The 25,027-nt window shown below is 35.8% G+C and overlaps 1 protein-coding gene across 4 annotated transcripts in view; it reads left to right on the top strand.

Annotated features, from left to right (window-relative positions):
* MAPK10 (mitogen-activated protein kinase 10) overlaps positions 1–25,027 on the top strand; it is a 334,813-nt gene that overhangs the window by 291,523 nt on the left and 18,263 nt on the right. The window lies entirely within an intron of this gene.

Genomic DNA, 25,027 nt, shown 5'->3' on the forward strand with positions numbered 1-25,027 from the left:
CTTTAGGGACTATGTTATTTTTTGCCTCCAGTGAGAAGATTTATAGGAACAAGCAAGCTTGACTTATATTAAGCTCTTTTATTGCAAGGCCATCATAGATTTCATGCTTTTTTTAAAAGATTATTTATTTATTTATTCATGAAAGACAGAGAGAGAGAGAAAGAGAAGCCGAGACACAGGCAGAGGGAGAAGCAGGCTCCATGCAAGGATCCCGATGTGGGACTCGATCCTGGGTCTCCAGGATCATGCCCTGAGCCGAAGGCTGACGCTCAACTGTGGAGCCACCCAGGCGTCCTGATTTCATGCTCTTTGAAGAGAGTTACTTTCTGACGTTGTTTTGGCCATCTTCTTGTTTGCTATTGTATCTTATCTATCTTATCAGTCATTACCAAAGAAAGCACGTGGAAAGGATCACCAACTGTACAGGAAATATGCATTTTTTCGATCTTCTTGTGGCATAGATATCTAATGTTTCTTTTATTTTTTGAAGTCCCACTTCCTTTTTTTAAAATTGTGGTTGATGCATAATGTTACATTAGTTTCAGATACAACATAGTGATTCCACAAGTCTATATGTTATGCTACAAGTGTAGTTACCACCTGTCACCATACAACACTATTACAATACCATTGATTATATTCCCTGTGCTGTACTTTTGTCATTATGACTTATTCATTCCATAATGGAGGCCTGTATCTCCCACTGCCCTTTATTCATTTTTCCTATCCCCCATCCCCTTCCCTTCTGGCAACCATCAGTTTGTTTTTTGCTTAGTCTGTTTCTGCTTTTTGCTTATTTCTTTGCTCATTTGTTTTAATATTTAGATTCCACGTATAAGTGAGATCATATGGTACTTCTCTTTCTCTGTCTGACTTATTTCACTTAACATAATACTCCCTAGGTCTATCCCATGTGTCTCAAATGGCAATATCTCATTCCTTTTTTGTGGAGGTGTAATATTCCATTGTGTGTTTTGTGTCTGTGTGTGTACACACCACATCTTCCTTATCCATCTATCTGTTGATGGGTACTTAGGTTGCTTCCATATCTTGGCTATTGCAAATAATATTGCAATAAACATAAGCGTTCATATATCTTTTCAAATTAGTGTTTTCATATTCTTTGGGCAAATACCCAGTTGTGGAATTACTGGATCATATAGTATTTCTATTTTTTTAAAAAAGATTTATTTATTTATTTGAGAGACTATGTGCATGCATGCACGCACACATGAGCAGGAGGAAAGGCCGAGGGAGAGGGAGAGGGGAGGCAGATTCCCCACTGAGTGGAGAGCTGAACCAGGGATCTCAGGACCCTGAGATCATGACCTGCGCTGAAACCATGACCTGGAAGCTTAACCAACTCAGCACCATGCTTAGCCCTATTCTAAGGCACCCCTAGTATTTCTATTTTCAATTTTTTAAGGAATTTCCATAATGTTTTCCACAGTGGCTGCACCAATTTACATTTCCACCAACAGTGCATGAGGCTTCCCCTTTCTCCATATTCTGGCCAACACCTGTTGTTTCTTGTGTTGTTCCTTTTAGCAATTCTGACACATGTGAGATGATATCTCATAGTGGTTTTCATTTGCATTTCCTTGATAGCGATGTTGAGCATCTTTTCATGTGTCTATTGGCCATCTATATATCCTCTTTGGAAAAAAAAGTCTATTCAGGTCCTAAGCCCATTTTTTAATTGGATTATTTGTTTTGTTTTGTTTTTGATGTTAAATTGGTTGAATAGAAGTTATAGAAGTTCTTTGTATATTTTGGACATTAACCTCTTATCAGATATATCATTTGCAAATAGATATATGAATTTTAATGTTGCATATATCTGGAAATATGTTCAAGGTAAATCTTTTTTTGTTGTTGCTCAAGGTAAATCTTAAATGAGAGCTTAGAGATCATTGTAGAATGGTTTTGTGCTACTGTTCAGCATTACTAACAGAGTATCAGGTGTCTAATTGTGAGCAGCTACAGGAATACAGGACCAGAAACCATGATGAGAAAAATAGAATAGGGCTAAGCATGGGGCCAGAAAGCATTGAGAAGACAATTAGAAGCCTGTGGTCAAAGTAGTACAGGCTCCAGAGCTTGGTCTGAGCAATTCAGGGTGAGAGCTGATGCCAATATGTGGACAAATCAGATAGGACAGGCAGATAGCAGTTCAGAAGAGACCTGAGGCCATATATCAGAGTTCTGAACAGATGCCACACTAGTGCATTTTAAACAGTGGCAAAGGGATCCCTGGGTGGCTCAGCGGTTGAGCATCTGCCTTTGGCTCAGGGCGTGAACCCGGAGTCCCAGGACTGAATCCCACATCGGGCTCCCTGCATGGAGCCTGCTTCTCCCTCTGCCTGTGTCTCTGCCTGCCTCTCTCTCTGTGTCTCTCATGAATAAATAAATAAAAACTAAATAAACAGTGGCAAAGCTAAGGATATTTTCTGATTGGAATGTAAAAGTCAAGAGCAGGTACTTTTGGAACTCAGAGATTAGCAATCCTAAGAAGTTAGTAGTAGAAGTTGGTAGTAGCTACTATGAACCCTGGAGTGAGGAACTGGTTTACTGTAGCCCAGGCTGAGGTAATGATGGCCTATCTAGTGGGAGTCAGACTTACAGGGACAAAGGAGGTACAGCTGCTTCTGGAAAGAGGAATCAGAGAAATAGCCTGGCTTTTCTCCACTCCCCCCAACTCCTAGTAGTATCTCCCTCCTGTCAGCTAGACCAGCCCTAAATCAGCCAATAGGTGAGCCTGGGAAATGCAGTCTTTAGTGGCTGGCCTCTGAGATACAGAGCAGGGAAAGGAGGGGTGAAGACTGTATCTGTGGGCAAACAGAGTGAGGGCTGGCACTCACCTATCCATATTTTCCTCATTTGTAGCTCTAAAACTCTGACCAAGTAAAACTGACTTAATCTGGAAGGCACAAAACTTTGGGAGATCAGAAGAGGTGCTCAGGGGCCTCACTAGGTTAAAGTGATGTAAACATTACCTCTAATAAGCCCTAGTAATTATTCCATTTTCTTAAGTATCTTGTGATTTCTTTCTAAAGAATCACAAGTACTATGCCTACCTGACAGTCTTGGCATAAGAGAACTTCACATTGGGCCTTAAGTTGAATGTATATAGTTTCCTCCTTTTATGTGTTGGTGTCACTTTTTCAGTCATTTGTTATATGGTTGATGAGGAAGCTAAACGTTGTTGAGCCAGTGTTGAACAATGTGTGCTTGGGGAGGATGAGGGATTCAGCCATCTGTTTTCCTTTAGGTTGTTTTAATTCTACTCTGCCACTGCCAACTGGATAAAATACACCAAAAAAAAAAAAAAAAAAAAACAAAACAAAACAAAAAAAACACCCAAAACAAAACCTGTATCAATCTGTCTTCTCATCCACCTCTTTGTTATTTTTTCCTTGTCTTTCCTTTTCTTCTTAGCCTTTTCTCTCTCTCTCTCTCTCTCTCTCTCTCTCTCTCTCTGTCTCTTTTTTAATTCAGCTCTCATGGAGCTGTTCACATTAGGCCTTGATTATTTATTAACAATTTAATATTCATTCATTCATTCATTTCTAAATTTCATTGAACCCGAACTATGTATCCCACTGACCTACAGGTGCTGGTAATTCATCAGTGAATTTCAAAACAAAAACAAGATTCCCGCTTTCATTGATGTTCGTGGGCTTTTATTCTGTTAACATCTAATGGGAATTTTTATTGATTGGGAATCTTATATCACCTTTGGACATAATTCTTCCAAATATGGGCTATCTATCTTATTTGACTATTTAACTTGTTTAGTGTATAATTTTCTGAATATAGGAAGAATGTATAATAAATAACTTGTCCCTGTCAATGTTAACCAGTTATAGCTAAGTTGCAATGAATATATTCTAATCTTTAACTAGATGCACATCACTTGCTTTGAATTATACTTAAAATATCATGCTCATTTATTTCTAGCTATGATTTTTTTTAAAACAACTATTTGGCTTTGAATATAAATCAATGCCCTGACCAGGTTTTAGTAATTGAAATGCATAGATTATTATTGACTAATCAAAGAATCCTGAAGTTGGCATACTAAGTAATGGAAAGACTTCATTTATAATTTAAAGATTCATCTATAAATATATTAACTATCTGGAGCCCTCAGACAAAATTCAAGTGGTTGAGGATGATGGTGGGAAATTACTCTCATTCTCTACTTGTTATTCCCTTGACTATATTTTTATAGTAAAAACTAAATCATTTGATTATGAATATCATGTGTTAACTTCTCTTAAACCTACTTCATTAATGATCTATTGTTTGTATTATCTTTATCTTCATTAACTGTGGCTTAGTTGTCTTCTTCTAAATTCTCTTTAGTTCATAATAAGTTCCTAAAACAATGTGGTAAAGAATAGGCTTATAAATTACATTCAATTATAAATGCATTAAATGCATCCTGCTAGACTCAAAACGTATACAAATTTAGAAATAAAAATTATGGGCTGCCATGAATATGAATTTGATGCATCTACTGTTCAAACAGTTCATCAGTAGTTGTCCACTTTGGCAATAAACGACTCAATAAAATGTATATGTGCTTGCTTTAAATATTTTATAATCTCTTTATTAAATCAGTCAAGTTTAACACTGTTGTGCTAAACACAAAGTATCTAGAAGAGATGATTTAAATGAGTTATAAAGGAAAACAGTTTTTTGCATAGGCTATGTCTCTCCCATTGAGAGGAAAGGGGATTATCCTCTTTGTAACTGACATTTCCCTGTGGTGAGTCATACGAAAAGGTTAGGGCATGTTCTGAAGACAGCTTCAGAAGAAGCAATCAGTCTGAAATTCAGAAACCACTGTTTTTGTTTCCTGATTTCCCTCATGGGATACAGACACATGCTTAAACAGTTAATAGATGTTATTTTTGTTTGCCTTTAGTGCCTGAGTAGGAAGCAGTTTGGATATAAAGTGTATTATAAAATATTTAATAGTAGCTCTCAAACTATAGAAAAGACCTTTTAAATATTTAAACAAGCATAATCAAATTGAACACCAATAAAAAATAAATTTATTATTAAAAAAATAAACAAACAAAATCTGCAGTGTTTGAGTTATTTTAGAATATTTTAGAATAGTAATCTGGAAGTTTTTATTGAGGGTGAAAAATTATATCTCACCAAAATAATAAGGAAACTAGTGTCTCTTAACATTTAAAAACCATTGCCTCCATTGCTTTGCATTAAAGAAAAAAAGACAAATGGCACTATGTCTCTGAGTATGACTGAGGATTTTATTAATGATCCTATTACTAGTTTGCTTCTTGATGCTATATAGGTACACCCACTTTTAGTAAGAAATAAAAAAATCCCCCTCTTTTTTAATCCTGGAAATCATGTTTTTTTCCCTTTGAAATTAAATGGGAAAACTTACAGAATGTTTTCTTTCACACTTACAACCAGACATATCTGTATGTGAAAAAGCACGTGAGTTGAGTTCTGTCAGGAAAGTCTTATATGGAGCTTTTATCAAGAGAATTACTCTCAAAAAGATTTCTCAGACTGTTCCTAGCAATTTAAAAAAATATCCAAAAAATATATGTAAATTCTCTTAAATATTTTTACAAGTAGAACAATCTGCCCCATTTCAGAGCAAGGAAAAGAATAAATAAAAATGGTACCTGAAATATTTAATGTTAGTGATTTCATTTCCATAGTATGATATAGCATTCACTGTGGTGTTTTAAATTTGGCAATCAGTCTAAATATTTCCCAAGAGCCCATAACTAGTTTGGTCTATATAGTAATCTGTGGACAACTCACAGGAGTTGGAAAAACAAAGAGGTTACTGAGTGATGTTGTAAGGTGAAATATCATTACTCTCTTCTCTCCATCCTAAAACTGCCATCATTTAAATTCTGTTTCTCAGACTAAATGTTGCTATGAAGTCTTTTAAATATGATTTGTTCTACTCACACAGAGTTAATAAACTGGCTGAATCCGTCTCTCAGCTGTTCTCTCCATCTGTCCTGACACAAGGACTGCCTCTTTGAGTCTTATGATTTCTTATTATCACAGCATACAGCATGCTGCGAAAAAGCTAAGGCAACACCCTGGCACACTTAATTTGAGAAATAGCTTGGTGCCATCTATCTGTCATGGAAGACCCTTTCAGTGGGGACTTGAACTTTGAGTAGGTTTGTAATACTCAGAATGTCTATAAATTTAGAAATAAGTAGGAAGAAACATGAGCTACAATGGATGTGAATTTGGTGCACTCTAATTATGTGTTTAATTATAGAAAGAGCAATTCATATTTTGTGATTCTCATTTGCTTGGTGAAAGTTAAATCAATGTCTCTAATTTCTAATATCTGCCATTTGCAGAATTCCAAATTTCCATCTGTTCATGCTGGTGTACTCTTTCAACAGCAAAATGTGAGCAATTTACTAATTGCCTTCTAGAGAAAATATAACTTGCATTACATTTCATATCCCCAGTGCCTCAGCTGTTAAAGTGAAGATATCTTTTGAATCACACTGGAATTGTTTTGATTCCATGTATTATGTTGGTGGGAGCTTGTCAAAATGTTTGTTGTACATAGATTTAGCCACCTGCTTTCAGTGGCCCCTCTCCCTGCATGACTTATAAGAAAAATATGTACTTCACTCAGACACTAATTTATTTGTCTCTAATTTTAGCAAATTGTTCTACTGACAAAAAGCATTCTCCTTGATTTCAAATCATTGGGATATTCAGAATCCACTGAATAAATGGGATTCTCGAGTGTCAAATCTAGAGTAGTTGAAGTTCATTCTAAGGAGATACCTATTTTGCTGACTGGTAGAGTCTATGCTTCAGTTTTTCTTTTCATATACTACATTGAGCCCTTTATACAGTGAATGCTGTTAGTCCCATAAGTAGGCCTCTGAAGGAGAATTCTTCTCAAAAGGTGGGGAAACAGCAGAAATTATTTCTCTAGAACATTCCACATCTGGTGCTCTTTAAAAAGCTGAGTTAAATATTCTGTCAAGTTCTTCCAAATCTATAAATTTTTCTCCTCTCTCCTTGTTGATCTCTAAATACTATGAGATCCACCTACTTAACTCAAGGGAGTAGGCATTTGTGAGATTGTATTTTATTTTCTTAATATTTTCATCCTGGCAATAAGAGATTATTCAATTATGGCATCTGTGTAGGATGCAACGAAGTAGTGTAATCCATAAACTGTGGGAGAAAATAATACATAATGCTTTTCCCTTTTAAAGCTGTTCCCTAAGAGGTAAGCAAAGAAGTCGATGTTGGAATTTGTAAGGTGTTCTGTCAATGAAAACTTACCAAGTTTTATAGTAAGAAAAAGAAAACAAAGAGGGGGAAAGAATAGAAGTAGGTCAGAAGAGACACTCTGTTCAATAGTTTTGCCTTGTAGAGGTCATAAAAATGGCTAATCTCTAGGAACCATAACCTATTTGGTAATTTGCATTCCTGCCTTATTTGTCTATCAGCAATGTTGCTAAAATAACCAAACTAGATGGTTTCTTCCCCACAATTTTTTTGTCTCATAAAAGAATTTCCTCTAAACTACTGTGTATATAAGTTCAAAGGCAGCTGTAAGGCATTCCTACCCATTATCTTATCAATATGAATGCTTTCAGTATACAACCTTTATTGATAAAGAAATTAATACTGCAGAGGTGGTGATGTTTTCTGCAAGGCCCCCATATTAATTATATAGAAACCTTGTGATTTCAAGGCCACCTTTCTTCTATTCCTAGTAGTAATGATTACTTGGTAGATAGCCTTGTTTAAGTTTCAAAATATCTTCTGGTTTGCTACTTAAAATGCTTTTTTTAAAAAAATGCTTTTTTTTTTCCTCTGACTGTACCAGATCCGATGAAGTTTGCATGATAAACTTTTTAATACTATATTCTCGTAGTATATTCTCTTTTTTAAGAAAATCCCCAAATATCCATATGCCCATCCTGCACAATTCCGTCTAACAAATGCTTATTGCATCCTAGTACTACGTTGAGCGCTGTACCAAAGCTAAAATGCACAAATCAAAGAAACATTTCCCTGCCCTTAGGAGCTCACAATCCAGAACTAAGCTTTTTTATCCTAGGAATCATTTACCACTAGAGATTCCTTGGATAGTTTTTTCAGGTCTTGTCAAAAAAGTCTTGAAATTGCATGCCTGTAATTATATGTGTACATCTTCCTAGAGATTGCTTAGGTTAGTTCATAAGCATTATGACATTTTTGGACATATTATCTCCAAATTGAACTCTCAATATATTTTAAAAAGCACTAGTCTACCACAGAAAGCTTTGGGTGAGGGGGCTAGAAAATATGGATAATTTACTGTTAGAGTTGACCACCAGTTTTACAGGTATAACCAAAAGAATTAATGCGCTGCTTAGAAAATCTCATCTTATTTCCTTGAGATTACTTTTATTTGTATGAAGAAATCTTTTCATCTGTAAACATCCTACTTTTTAAAGGAAGGGTATGTAAGAAGAAGTGACAGATAAATGTAAAGCACTATGCTTCCAATTTTCATTATTATGACTTTTAAAATTTATTGACAATATGAAGAAATTTCCTGTGGTCCTAGGCAAATTAAGAATGTCATTTCTCAAGAAATAGAAATTAGTAGTCAGTGTCTATTTTTCAAGTGGCCAACCCTTTTCATGGCTATGAAGCTTTCAAGAGTTGGCAGGTTCATTTTATAGCTTTGTGGTGGCATTGTTCCACAGAAAATAGCAGATTTCATGAGACTGGAGAGTCCCCCTTTCCTTATATCTTGCTGCTACTTTGTTTGTCCTCATGATGGATATATCTCCTTTGCACTATCCATTTTTCTCTGCCCCTGTTTGTTTCCAAAGATTTTTGTTTGTTTCTTTGTCTGTTTTCCAAGAAGGTGTTTTTGTTGTGCATTGCAACATAAAAGTGAAATAAATAAGTGAACAGGAAAACACATAAAAGGGCATAATTTCTTCATTATTCAAGGGGTATCATAGAGTTAAATGAGTCAACCATCTTGTATCATAAGTCATGCATAGAGTTGGTTATACTATCAATGTTAAGAGGTAAATTGAGACATTTCACATTCTAGGGAGAGAGGGGAAAATGATTAGTAAGTATAATCCTTAATGATGCTGAAAATATATGTGTAGTCATATGAAAATAGACAGTCATTAAACCTGTAGAATGTTTATCTTGACTTTTTTTAGCCCCAAATGAAAACTGCAGAGATGAAGTCAGCATGCCATTAGAATTGTACTAAAGCCAAAAGTCTATGGACTGGAAGTTTGAGGAAATGTAGAATCAGGAAAAGGAGAGCAAAAAGCATTCTTGAGTGAGTGCTAAATCATGGGACCCTTCAGATTCAGGGAAAAGACTGGATCTGAACATTTTCTTACCAAGTGTTGAACCATTGCTTAGGCCCTAGGGCATCCATTATATGTGAGGAGAAGATAAAATGGATTCATCCAACGATGACACAGAATATTGAAAAGGTTACACTCCCTTTTTATAAGTCTATTAAAAGTTTATGGTCTTACACAGAGTATGTGCTATAATAAAATTATTATGTTCCTTTTTAATGGCAAGATAGTTGTAAGAATGATGAAAACCACTTCCATAACTTGGTGAAGGTTTAATAGGAAACTCACAGGGTCATTTGTGGAATATCGGCCTACCATATCTTGTGAAAGAATAGAACTTATTGTTTATGAAAAATGCTTTTAATTCATGAACAAAAGAAATTACCCATAGCATCTAATTCCAAGGAGAATCTGATTCTCATCTTTATGTGCTTTTTGAAAACTGAGCTCCTTGCATGTTCCTCTAAAAGTAGGGAGGGGTAAAATGCTATGCCTCAGTCACTTTTTCTAAAAATTCCTTAAGATGTTTGTTATTTTCAGCTAAGTTCAGCAGAAAGCACTTTTGGTGACTTTGTTTCATGTCATGTGCATCAGAATGCTGTGTTCATAATAAAGCAGTGTGTCCCCACTTTTTCTGAAGCAGGCTTGCTCATGGTCCTTGCTCCATTGCTTTGTGACTTTTGTTTGATCACACAAAAAGGTTATTATTGGCCATAATTCTTACACATACACTCACAGGAGAGTTCTTAAGCTTAACCACAAATAGAAGCTAGTAACAATCTAAGCAAAAAAAATTGGCTTGTAATGAGTTAATTTATAATATTGTAGCTGCTTCAAACCAAGAGGTTCCAGGCAATGGGAGAAGACAGAGCTACAGAGTGTAGAGACCAAGGTCATGATACAGGAAGATAGTAGAGTACAATGGATACTATTCATGATCTGCAATGAGAAGACCTAGACTCAGGACCTCATTCTACCTTGGATAAGTCCACTACATTCATTCCCTAAATTTTTATTGAACTTCAATTAGACATGGTCATTGAGGACTCATTAATTATACTGATAAAAAGACCTAGTTCCTGTTATTTATTAGCATACAGTGTGGTGGGATTGATAGATAAGTAACTGAGAAATTATAACCACTCTGATAAATTCTATGAAAAGGTGCTATAGAAACCAAAGGAATAATATACTACCTGTCTTTTAGTAGGCGAGGAGACTTTCAGGAGGAAGAAGAGTCTTAAATAGAACAAGAGGATGGGTAAGTGTTAGCCAAATGAAAAGGAGGTAGAAGGCAAAGTAGCCTATTCAAACACCAGAAGAGAAGAAAGACCTTCTTGCAGTTCATTTGAGAAATGTAAGCAGAGACAAGGTCAGGAAGCACAGTTAAGGCATCCCCAGGGAGCATCCACGCTGAAGTGTTGAACAGTTGAAGGTAGGAGGAGTGACTGGAGGAATATCAATTAGAGATGTGTGTTTTAGGCAGACCATTCTTTTGAATTGGTGGGATGATGAATATTAGACAAAGAAGCTAGTGAAGTTGTTAAGATAACAGATGATGGGGCAGGTGGAGGAGAGGGGCTGGCTCCTGGGTGGTTCACTTGGTTGGGTGGCTGATTCTTGGTTTTTGGCTCAGGTCATGATCTCGAGGTTCTGAGATTGAGCCCTACCTGGGACTCTGTGCTCAGCAGGGAGTCTGCTTGGAGATTCTCTCTCTCTCCCTCTTTCTCTGCTCACCTCCCCCTTCTCATTCTCTCTAAAAATAAATAAACTCTTTTAAAAAAAGATGATGGTAAAATGAACTTCAAATGGCAGTGGGGATGAAGAAAAAACAGATTTAAGGATGTTTTTGGTAGTAAAATTGTTCCAACTAAACTTTACCTATTAAGTGTCCCATCCAATAACATTTTAAGAGATAAGATATTCTATGTGAAAGTGGTCAGTAAACTTTGAAAACACTTGATGTTACTAAAGAAGGACTTTTAACCTACAGGTGTGATTGAAATAGCTTAAACCTAACAGCTTTAACCTATATGACATAAGGTAAATGAAAAATGTTATTTATTTCTATTTTATTAATAAAAAGCTCAGAATTATTTGCTTTTTAAATTCATCTTTAGACTTTTTCATTACTGAATGAAAAGACATTTCCTCTGTTTGAAGGAAGTCCACTATGGGAAATGTATTAATTAAATGGGAAAATAGGGTGAATGGTAATAGCTTACATTAGTACATAGTTCTCTATGTTCTATGTTTCTAAAGAAGAAACTTGTGATTTTCAACCTTTTGTCTTCCACAACATATATAAGAAACAGTCATCAATTCATTATGGTCATCAATTGATCAGCACTCCTTTAGATAATGGTTCTTGATGGGATGTGTGGGGCATATCAGATTCTTGTGGTCAAATTATTAACTGGAAATAATCTGTCACCCTCAGATGATTCTGTTTCCTACCCAGTTACCCCCTGCCTCAGAGCACTTTGTTCTCACCACACATACCCTAAATATTTTTGCTTTAGGAGCAACTTGAGGATAAGGGCTTTTTTTTTTTTTTTTCATTTTGTCTCATTCATTGGTTTTGTCTAAGTCACTACATGTTCCTAGCACACTGTATGTTTTCAGAATAATTCATTGAATTAGTTAAGTGTTTTTAAATCACTTTTATATTGACTTTTATTAACCTTCCATCCATGTTTCTATCCTGCATTACCCCAGCCAAAAGAAACCCTACCACTACCTCTAGATACCATTATTCCTATTTTACAGAATTTTAAATAGACTTTTACATGGTCCCACAGCTAAAAACCAAGGTTCTAAGCCAGTGTTCATTTTATCATGTCATAATATCCTTCAAAAAGCTCTATCTTTCATCACATAGAAAGAAGGTCTTTTAATAATTTACATGCTGATAAAATACAGAATAGACATGAATTTAAAGTAATAATATTTGCCACTTTTTGATAAACATTTTGTGTATAAAAGTTGTATATGAGTGTTTTCTTATATAATGTATTGGACATACTGAATCCATATAGAGAGAAGCAGTAGTAATTAATAGATTAGGAGAACTCTTTATACTTGATTGAAAAATTTTATTAATCCTGAATCTTTATGTTATGTTTTAAGATTTTTCAGAGAAATCCGTGCAGAAGAGGAAAAAATTTTGTATAAAAATTATATATTTTAAATTAATAAAAGCATTTGGAATTGAAAAAATATTAAAATTTAAGTTAAAATACAATAGTAGTTCTATAATGACAGTAAAGAATAGGCAAACCTATTTTCCTTAATAAAAGTCTCATTCTATAACCATGTTTCTGTATTCACCATGGATTTGCATCTTAGGGCTGGTCATTTATACTAATTTGAGGAGTATGGCTTTCTCTGGTTAATGTCCCTAGGATCGATTGTTACTGAGTCATGTTAGGAACATAGAAGTGCAAAAGATTTTCCCACATGTTCATTTTGCTTCTGTTTTGTGACTATAGGGCAGAGGCGTAAATGACATCGGCCTTAACTATAGGCAAATTCAATAATATTTATATACAATGAATTGTATTGATTTTTACTCAGAATGTATTTCTTAACAAAAAAATAAAAAAAAAGAATGTATTTCTAGCTTCCTAGAAGCTCATTTTTGCTTTGTAAGATATCATTGAGGCTACTATGGCCTTTGCTTGTGGGAAGTCTTGCAACAAAAGCTTTTGCCTCTCAAAATTTAAAGTTAACATTTTTTTTATAACCTTCTATGTGCCATTGTGCCAAAATGATCCATGTTTAAGCCTGTGTCTCCAAACTCCACTCCTCTAAATTTCCTTGGAAGCAGAAATTCAGCTTTACCTACTGAGTGCAGGAAACAGGGATGAGAGCAGTGGCTGATGCATATCATATGGTCAATACATTTAATTTGAATTGAATTCAACTGTAGTATACTGAACATTTTTCTAGTGTTTATAAAACCGTCTCTCATATCCAATCTCATTTAAGCCTCAGGAAACCCTTAGAAAATGATGATTATCCTCAACCAATCTTATTCACCTTACCTTCTAAATATTTCTTGACTCAAATCACTCATCTGTTGGTCTACATCATCTCACCTTGGACCATGTCATAGTCTCTAAATTGTCTTCTGATCCTTGTGTCCCTTGTAGTCTGTTCTCCAGAGTGCCTAGAGTTTTCCTTTCAAAAAGTGAAACAGGTTACAAAATTACTCAACTAATACTCCCCATTGGCTTCTCATCCTATTTGTAAGAAAATGCAAAGTAATTGCAGTAGCTTATAAGGCTATACCTCAGTGTTATTCTAAATCTTGTTATCATAACCTATAGTAAGAAATATGCTTTATATTGTAATCCAGCATACACACGCACACACACACACACACACACACACACACACAAACACAAAGAAAGTCTTCATACTTTGATATTTTCTATCTCAGTCCATTATTCTTGGTTATATTAAAAGATCCTAGTAATGGGTGGCTCAGTGGTTGAGCGTCTGCCTTTGGCTCAGGGCGCGATCCCGGAATCCGGGATCGAATCCCACATCGGGCTCCTTGCATGGAGCCTGCTTCTCCCTCTACGTAGTCTCTGACTCTTTCTCTGTGTGTCTCTCATGAAAAAATAAATAAAATCTTTTTTTAAAAAATGCTAGTAATGACCCACCCATTTGTTTCAATGACTACAGTTCAGAAAACATTGCTCTAGTTGAACTGGCCCCTGACTACTTTTTTTTTTTTTTAAGATTTTTTAAATTTATTATAGAGAGAGTGCAAGCAGAAAGGGGCAGAGGGGAAGGAGAAAGAATCTGAAGCAGACTGCTCACTGAGTGCGGAGCCCGATGGGTGGCTGTATTCCATGACTACAAGATCATGACCTGAACAGAAACTAAGAGTTGAGAGCTTAACTGATTGAGGCACCCAGGCACTCCCCTACCCCATCAACCACTTTCTGATTTCATTATCTACACTCCTGCCTTTCCACTCTGCTTAGTATACTGACCTCCTTGCTGTTCGCTAACCATGCCAAGCAAGCTCTCTCATCAGGGTCTTTGCATTAGAGTTTTTTCTGCCTTGACCATTCTTCCTCCAGATAACTATATGGCTTCTTCTATTACTTCATTCAAATCTTCACTCAATTATCAAAGAAGCATTATTGAATGCCTATAATGTATTTTGTACAGAGTTACACTCTGAGTTGCACTCTAATGAACAAAGATACAATTTTTGTCCTTAAGACTTTGCCCCCAGTCTAGTGAAAAGTAAAACAAGTAGATGTCAAGTGATAAGTTGTCCGAATTTTAAGTTAATTGATGCACATAGGAAAAAAATCAACTTAGGAATGTGGATTACAGAAGGTTCCTTGGAAGGATTAATATCTAAATAGAAACATGAAGGGTAAAGTAAGAACTATCGAAGTAAAGAAAGGCAGGCACAAGGAAGGGCTATGCAAAAATCCCAGGGTTAGAAGGGGTTTAAGAGAACTGCAAATCTTTGAGGGTGACACCGTGGAGAAAAGTGAGAAATGATTTTGGCTGATGGGCAGGAACCAAGTAAAGAAGGAGTGACTAAACATTGTGAGCATGTACTTTATCCTGGGTGTGAAGGAAAGCCATTCAAAACTAGCAAACAGAAGAATAGCATTATGAGATGTGAACTTTTAGAAGGTCACTGCGTCTGCAAAATGAGAAAAAGGAAATGGAAGGCAGGGAGATAAATCTGTATTAACATAGGTTAGAACTGATGGTGGCCTGAGGGTAGACGTAGGTAAAAGATTAAAGAGATGTTTAGAAGCTAAAATCAACATGAATTATAAATTAGATTTGGGGATTAGGGTGGTAGGATTTAAGAATGAATTATAACATGTAGTAGTTGGTTAATAAATACGTGTTGAATGAATGAAAAAGAAGGATTTATGACTTGGACACTGGGTGATTGGTAGTGCAATCACTCAGCCTTTTTGATTAAAGAACCATTGAAAAATTTAATTTCCAGGGAATGGTAAAGAGAATTTCCATTTTCAAGACATGATTAAACTTTTTGATGGCATAAAGCTAATAAATTTGTGACCTAACGTCTGAGAAAGCTGCAGAACAGTATGAAAAATGAGAAATCCAAATTTAACTTTCTTGTAAGCTACTAGAGCATTATTTAATTAAGCTTTCTAATTATACTTAGTTCACATTATAATTAAAACTTATATTACTAGCTTTCAAAGGTTCCTCTGGTCACTTAGTGCTATGATGTCTCCAGACAACTTTAGTGCTTTTGTATATAAAAAATTATATTACAGTGATTTGCACATTGAAGTTTTCAAAAGAAATTTGCCAAATTACCTGGAAGGATGTTTGTTTACATTTGGAATTTGTTGCCTCCCGAATAAAGCAGTTTATGAAACTTTTTCCAGATAATTAAGAGTCACAGCAAATGAAATGACTTGCCCAAGGTCACTCATCTTACTAGTGTCAGAGTCAACAGTGCTCTGAGACCAATACTCTTGTCATTATTCCTGTCAGGAAATCTATGACTTATTCAAGAGGCTTAGAGATTCTTCTTGCTCACTTTGGCCATAGACTAAATTTGATTATGAGATACAAATCTTATGTTCACTTTAATTACAACTCCTGAATCTCTCCATTCCTCTTCTTTAAAACCATGGCATATGATGATTTCTATCCACAATAATTTTATCTACCAATAAATACATGTCATTGAAGACTGAGAAAAAAATCACATAGTTTCTCTGTGGTATTTTCTCTTGCATCTATACAAATGAAACATACTTAAGCAAATGACAAAACTTGCTTTGATTACTATGTAAATAGTAGAGGTCTTAATCTTGGCTCTACGTGAAAATTACCAGGGGAGCTTTTAAATAACCTGATGCCTAGATCTCACTCCAGACTAAGTAAAAAAAAAATCTCTGGGGGTGCAATTCAGGCATCAGAATTTTTAAAGATCAGAGATGGCTTCGATATACAACCATAGTTGAGAATTCTTGGTTGAGAGCAAATTGATGGAAATGAACTCACAGTCAAGCATCTTTTACTTAATATTTGCTTTTTCTCCAACCACAAGGTGGCAGCATCACAATACAGTGTCCATACCAAACCCTTGATTGAGTCGATTTGGAAATTTGTACCTGGAATATTAATAGCATTTTTGAGAGTTTCTCCAGCTGGAGAAAGCTTTACTAACTTTTTCCTATTGTATTCTGTTGGGTTTTTTTGACTAAGAAAACTTTCAAATATATTTATTTCCACAGATTGGGTTAGCAGGAACTGTATTATAAGCTGTAATTGGTTGCAAAGAACATGGATTTAGTTTAGCTTAAATCCCAGATGGTTTGGGATTTAAACACTGCTTCTACCACTTATCTATAGATTATAGGTTATTTAATCTCTTCGTGCTTTAGTTGTATACCTAGAGGAGGAGGGTTGTTATAAGGACTAAATGAGATGATATATGACAATCAGCTTTGTATGTATGACTGGTACCAAAATAAAGATGTTGCGGAGCCTACAGTGATCATGTTTTGATAGAGTTGGGTACACAAAGTTCATGAAAACTCAGGATATGGTATTTTTATGTGTTTGGTTCTTTTCTGCGTGTAGGGTTCTTCTTTCTCTGTTCGTTCTGTCAGTTTCCACTGGTAATTATACAAATAAACATTGTCTACCTGCCTTCATCTTAGAGAACCAAAAGAGCCAATTTTTTTTTGCTTCATCTTTATAAATGGAAGGTGCCATTAGCAATGAAAGTAATATCCCGTATAGCCAAGTTTCTATAAAAAAAATTAGCCTTTATTTACTCACAATTATGGTAGTTCCCTTCTCAAACATTGAAATTGCCTTCTTGGGGATCCCTGCATGGCTCAGACGTTTAACACCTGCCTTCGGCCTAGGACGTGATCCTGGGGTCCCAGGGTCGAGTCCCACATCGGGCTTCTGCATGGAGCCTGCTTCTCCCTCTACCTGTGTCTTTGCCTTTCTCTCTCTCTCTCTCATGAATAAATAAAGAGAAAGAAAGAAAGAAAGAGAGAGAGAGAGAGAGAAAGAAAGAAAGAAAGAAAGAAAGAAAGAAAGAAAGAAAGAAAGAAAGAAAGAAAGAAAGAAAAAGAAAGAAAGAAGTTGCCTTCTCTAAGATCACCAGTGGCTCCCTATGTGCCAGGTCCAAAGAAAACTGTCATTTTAATGCATCTTTGCTATTTGAATAGTTGACAACACTCTCCTTCCTGACATGTTCACCCCTTGCCTATTGTGGTGACACCACTCCTGTTCTTCAATCTCCATTGCTGTTTGAGTTGTCTTTTCTTCTCTTAGAATTGTGAATCCCAGGAGCTCTCTCCAGTAGGTAGACCTAATTTCTTTTTACCCTGGGAGTCTCATCTTTGCAACCTTAATTTTAATTCTGACTGACAAATTACTCATAAATCTAGGTTTTGTCCCATAAAGTTGTCCTGAATTCCAGATCTACAAATCTAATACCACTGGCACTAAAAATGACATCTCAAAATTAACATGTCAAGTATTGATGGTTGTATCCCCTATTCACACAAAACCACCACCTCCCTTACCCCCACATACACCTTTCAATCCATGGCACTACTCTCCACCCAGATGATTGAACCAAATCCTTGTGAGTCATCCTGAACTCCTTCATCAGTCCTCCTAATATCCAAATTGTCAAAGCTTATCAATTCTTTAATACCCCCCAGTAAATACTTTTTAAAGAAGTTACTTCAACTCAAGTCTTTCAAGTCTTTCTTACCTCATACTTACTCTTTGACATAGGATTCAGTCTGATTTCTGCACCCAAGTAGTTCTTGTTAAGGTCACTCTTCTTTGCCATTCATGCTTCCCAACCTGTTCTTCCTTTCTGTGCTTTACAGGATACCCATGAGAGCACTTTTTCTTGGGCCCTGCTTAGGGACCAAATGTAAGGCAACTTAGGAAAGGAGAGTCAGTCATATTAGTTTTCAGAGACAGATTTTATTAACCTTTTATCCCCCATGTGGAGTACTCTCAACTCATCAGACTTTTAAAAGGCATTTACTTCATTTGTAGTATTAGATTGTTTAATTTCTATTCAAGAGCATAGACATAAGTTCTTAAAACTTGCCTGAGAAATTTTTAACAATCAGACAGTAGTACATTACAAATTATCATTTGTCTACTTTTAGAAGGCACTGAAATTTTTGGTAATTGGCAAGTCATTGGTTACTGCATAGTAAAGTTATAATATTAGAGAACCAATGTAATTCTGGAAAATAACTATGTTTAGTCATCGATTTTGATAGCAGTGCATATTGCTATTATACTTCTATTAATTTGGAAGATTGTTGGTAAGCCATTTAGGCAAATTTTGAACTCCATTGTGGGTAATGAACTATTCTTGGTGCTACAGGGATATAAAGTTTTAGAAAAAAAAACGGAACACACTAAACAGTGTCATTGGTCAAAAAAATTGTAAAAAAAAGTAGATATCATTTAGTGCAATATAAAAATTATTCCATTTAAATATTTATTTTCCACTCAGGAGATTAAAATTTGAAGAAGTTCTGTTCATCAACCATTTAAAATACATTTGGACAAGTTATTCTCTATGTATATATTCAAGGAAATATAAAATTAAATTTTGCATATTTCTTTAAATGGATTTTCTGATCCAATTTTATACTAAAATCCACCTTTCTTGGATGAAGCATTACAATAAATCATGCACCTTTTCACACTCCTCAAGCTGCAAAAGTCAATATGAAAAAACAAAGCACATTTCAGTAGGACATAATATCATTTTCTTTGATCCAGCTGCCGAATTAATAGAGAATCCACAAACTGAAAGAAAATGCCATTTAAAGCCTTGAAATGAGGCATTTTCAACAAGACAGCAGAACACAGAGAAAAAAAGGTGGAACAAAACCATATTGTATGCTTAATTAGGACAAAAGCAGAAAACAAACACCAACTTGATGGTTGTCATATGGTTCAGAACGTGACTGATACAGAAACAATGTTTAAATCATGGCTCGAAAATGGATAGAAAAAGCAACTTTGCATGACTTAGATTTCTCATATCTGGTTCTCATCTCTTTTGAGATTCACATGTATAAAAGTCCTGATGTTGTCCAAGATATTTTGATAAAAAGCATTCAAGATGTAAGTGTTGACTACTTGGGTGATACTTGCCAGATCTAGTTATGTGTGTAGACTGACAAAAAATGGGAACAGAAATCAGAGTGGCAGGCTCAAATTTGTCACTAATGAAATTCTTTTGTGTTCAATCATTCAACTTAACATTCTGCAACCCAGAAGAATTCCTCCATGCCATCTTTTCCCATAAGAGATTGTACATTTTATTCCTAACTCTGCCACTCTATGAGATGGACAAATCACCTGTGCTGTTTTATATTCTCATTTGCAATTTGCATAGGGTGGCACTAGGTAATCTCTAAACTCTCTTATATTACTAACATTCTGTGATGCTGTTGAAGACAGGATTCTTTTGAAGATTAAGGCAAGAATAAATTCATACATTTTGCTTAATTATTACTTAAATACATAACATAAAATAAAGTCATGAGACAGCAAGTTGTACCTAGGGGGAATCAACTAGGGATTTGAAGAGATACTGATTATAGAGATCTCTTCAGCAAGAAATCATGCTCGACAGCAAGAACTCAATGTCAACAGAATCCATATTGCTCAGTCCCAATTTTATTATATAGAATTGTACTCTTTTCTGTGCTTTCTGGAAAAAGCCATATTCTATAGATAAGTTTTACATTTTTAAAGATGGAGAAAATGGGAGGAAATGCTGACATGATGTCTTAGAGTAGGAAAGGGTATACATTTGCCATTGTTGAGACCCCAGTAATAGAAAAAGTTGCAATTTAGTTATTTCTTTTTCATCCTCTAATTACTGTATACCTGCTATCTCTGATATGCCATGTCATAACATTGCTGTTTAGGGTACTCACATAATTATCCTCCAATCACTTGTGACAGTGAAGGGCCCGAGGACTATTAGCAACTCTAAGGACAAGCACAAACTGGGACTGTTCTGAGCAAATCGAGACATGCAGTCACCCCAGTGGCTTGTGTTTCTATTTCTTGTTTTAGAAGGATGTTTACTTTAAATATTATTTCATTATCCCTTATTTTAGATTAATCTCTATTATCATGTGCTCTGAATTATTCTTTAAATTGGGTTTTAATAAAAGATCCATCATTAGTTATGTGACTTTAAGATATTTTTAAAAGAATGTTTTGAATCTTAGTTTTCTGACCTAAAGATTATTTAAAAGGGCATATATAAAAAGCCTAGCATGTAATATCTTCTCAGTGGAAAAAAAAGTGACTCACTTCCCTTAATTAGATAAAGAACAGTGTTCTTGCTTTATTAAACTCTCAAAGATAGTTGGGAAAGCAGATCTGAGAGCATTATAACCATGTGTGTGATAATCTGTTCTGCAGTTCCTTTTGTTTTATTTATATATGATATCCATATTGGCATTGAGGACATTTCTTTTATATTATTCTACCTTTTTAGCTGCTATCTGGTATTGAAGACTTCCATTAAGGATCTATCTGGATCTTTCTGGGTGTGGTGGCATTTTTGAGGTTGGAAATCTTTATGGGGTTCAAAATCATGGTTTTTATTATGCCTTTCTAGTGCCTTAAAAGCCAAGATCTCCCTTTGTTTCACTTACAAGAAATAGAGAATTACACCCTCTTTTTGTAGCTCTTGGGTCACTTGACTTCTATAGCATTGCAATATTTTTATTATGCATGTAGTTCTCTAAATGTTTCTTCTTTCCTTTCTGCTTCTCCTCCTTTTCTTTCTTAGTGTCCTTCTCTTCCTCTAGTCAATCTTTAAACTTTGGTGTCTGACAGGGGTCCATTTTGGCTTTTTACTCTTCCTACCTGCATTCACTTTATGGGTGACCTCATGCACTGTCATGATTTCAACAAACACCTCTTGCTGATAGTCTCAAATCTGTACATCTCTAGACAACAGCATTCCTGTGATCATCAAATCATCTATTTAATTCTCAGAAAGATATCTCTGCCTGCATAGCACTTAGCTTACCTCTCTACCAATAGAATTTCCCTTTTTCCATTCTCTATTTCTTTAGGTGGCTCCATAAATACCATAATTGTCCAACTACCCAGCTTAGTAATCTGGGAGTCATTCTTCTTTCTCATTGCACACATTTAATCAAAAACAAAATTCTACCAATTGATTTATTACTATTTATTAATTATTCTTAAATCTGTATTTTCTATCCATCTTTACTTCCCCTACCCTAGTCTGACTTTTTAATTTATTTTCTAGATCATGCAGTAATTCCCTAACTCTTCTCTCTGCTTTCAGTTGTGTCTTTCTTCAATCCAGCCATAGATTTGTCCTTGCCATTCACTTAAATTCTTCAGTGGCTTCTCCTCCCCTTTAGGAAGAAGTTTTTGCTCCATATCATGGTACCTAAGACCATCTTTGATCCAGCCTTTACCTGACCCATCTTCTTCTCTAGGCACAGCTCTTATCTCTTGTCACTTCTGATCACATATGTTATATCTGCTATCACAGAATTGTTTGCAGTTCTCTTTGCATGTGTGTGCACCCATACAAAGAAATACACATCTACTACCACTATACTGTTCTAGGTTCTATTCCCCTGGCCTAGAGTCATCTTTTTCTTCTTCTCCTTTCTTTTTGACAACATCCCACACCTTTTGTTCATGAAACTAGTACAGATATCATCTACGCTAAGAAGCAAAAGGTTTTGCTAGCATTTTTAAAGAACTTCTTCAGGGCAGCCCCGGTGGCCCAGCGATTTAGCGCTGCCTTCAGCCCAGGGTGTGATCCTGGAGACCCGGGATCGAGTCGTCAGGCTCCCTGCGTGGAGCCTGCTTCTCCCTCTGCTGTGTCTCTGCCTCTCTCTCTCTCTGCCTCTCATGAATAAATAAATTTAAAAAAATCTTTAAGAATTTCTCACTCTATTCCCATATATTACATGCATAATTTTTATCATGTTGTATATTAATTTTCTATTTTATATGAGTCTTACCCTACTAAATTGTGAGCTCCTTGAGGTCAACAGCCTTATTATTCAGTTTTGAAATTTCAATTTCTAATATAGTCTGAAACATATTAGGTACCTAAGACCTTTACTGAGAGAACGAATTTAATAAATGAATACATTGATTCTAATATTTACTAACTCATAGTAATTATGTATTGGTCCATGTGTTAACCTCATTTAATTGAAATGATTTGTGCATGTGTATAGAATAACATCAATATAAAGCACAGTTAATCCATATTAAGTTATTGTTTATGTAATCCATTTGAATTCATGGCTCAATGTCTGCAAAAATTTCAAGCAAGGAAGTAGAGCCCAAAATCTTCAAAAATAACAGAAAGAGAGTCTTCATTCTCTTGAGGAATATTCAAAAGCATGCAAATCACAAGCTCTAAGAACTTTTCTGTCTATTATCCTTAATTTCACTTCATCCTTAATTTTCTCACATCTCAAATTGTTCTAATCTACTAAATTCTCCTAAAATACTCTCTGGGGCCCTTCTCTTTATTCTCGCTACTTATTTCTTTCTTATTTAGATTGTTACTTGGGCAAAGAAAATCTTTCCTGTTTAATAAGAAGAGGGAGAGATAGAACAATAGAATAATAGAACACCAGCTTCTCTTTAGAAGATGGAGGCAGGGAGTGTTATGCACAGTTGCATCTAAGGATTGCAGCCCAAGCACATATATGTGTATGTTTGAATATGACATTACTCTCTTTAGATTATTGGTCAATTCCTCTTTTATATTATTATTCAGAAGATGTCTTTTTATGAATGTACCCTTCCACTGCAGGTGATTACATCCCCTCTTAAAAACAACAACAACACACGACTCTGAACATGTAGCTCTTTCAGCCATACCTATAATGCAAGTATGTTTTGCAGCTGTTGGTTTGTTGAAAGGAAAAGTCTTGGGCTCAGTACTTTTTCTCTCTTGTAGTTTGTTCATGGTTAGAGTCTATGTACTTCATGCTTTATACATTACCAACATCTGTATGATGAAGATTCAAGGAGGACCTCTCTCAAAATAGTTTTGTTGCAAAGAGAAAATGGCATTTATGAGCTTTGGCAGGAACTGTACTCTTGAACCATGTTCAGTTTTGAAACTTGAATGGAAAAATCCACTGCATGGAGAAGCCAGGCACACAGGATCCTGAGCTGAGTTTATTGTTAGAAGAAAAAAGAGGCATCAACAAGGCAAGAGCTCTGGAGACCTCTGAGAGCTTATGCAGACTGTGCCTGAGAAGGGACCTCCCCTCAGCATTACACATGTTCAGGAAGAGGCAAAGTGGGAAGCCCGCCCTTGATGAAGTGTCTTTACATAGCCAGTATTTGACTTTGCATTAGCTTACTTAGATGACAGTTTCAAAAATTTAAAAAAAAAATAACTTTATTTTACTCGTTTACTCATTACATCATAATATTCTTATAATTTGGAAATCCTTTAGAGTTTGGGGTAGATGGTTCTGCCTTGGTCAGGTCCTGAGGGCAGTGCCTAATCACCCAGTCCCCTCACCTTTATGTAGTCAGTATTTCTGTGTTCTCACTAGTGTCATGGAGTAGGATGGGGTCTCATTTTGCTTAGTTCTTTCAGCAAAGACTACTCAGCCAGCCACATTTGAATCACAGTAGCTGGTTTAAAGCGTTTTGCCTCTGTACCAATTGCTGGTGTTGAATGAATGTCTGGCCTCATCAGTAGTTATTTCTCAATAATTCAGTACTGTGTTAAGTTGCCCCACCCCAACTGGGCCAATTCTTCTATTTTCACACCCAGTTACCTCTGGGTAACTCATGCGAGGTCTGTCATGATTTAGGCTACATGAGGTTCTGAATGTAGTAAAGAGAGACTACTATAGTAGTAGGGTGCTGCTCGTGGACCAAGAACCTCCAATAGAAGGCAGGAACTGTCTCTTGAAAATCTTGTTCATAGCCTTCCTATGACAGCCATTTTTGAGGTACGCATATCCTCATAAGCCTGAGTCACTTTATTGAGTAGCTCTTTTAGTTTCATACAACAATTTTTGCTTTTGGAGTATTGGACAGGATGAATTCTAGGGTGTCCCCTCTCATGGCACCAGAGATTGGTAGTTCTTCTTTCATCTAATCCATTGTCACGCAATGAAGCTCCTTAACCTACTTTATGGTCATATATTTTCTACTTTATGGTCATATATTTTCCAAGAGATGTTTTTCCTTTCCATGTCACTTGACCTAAAGTAGAGCTATACCCTAGGTCATCATGGTAGATCTCCCCTATCAAGAGATATTATTCTTCATCAGGAAAAGTGGCCAGGTAATCTATCTGAGACCCTCCTTTCTGGAAGGCACCTGGATTTGTGAAAAATCTCTCCTTTTCCATCTCTGAACTCATTATAGCAAAAGAAATACTGACTTCATTACTCAGACTGAAGGTCTTGTCATTTCATGTCTCCCAAGGGGGCCTCAGGGGTTTATGGTGACCCACTTCTATAGACAACTGGCAGGGTCTTCTGTCTGAGAGGGGAAAGTATCATTTAAATATAGGGCACAGGGATCCCTGGGTGGCGCAGCGGTTTGGCGCC

The sequence above is a fragment of the Nyctereutes procyonoides genome, unplaced genomic scaffold (genome assembly GCF_905146905.1).
Source record: "Nyctereutes procyonoides isolate TBG_1078 unplaced genomic scaffold, NYPRO_anot_genome, whole genome shotgun sequence".
Taxonomy (NCBI): domain Eukaryota; kingdom Metazoa; phylum Chordata; class Mammalia; order Carnivora; family Canidae; genus Nyctereutes; species Nyctereutes procyonoides.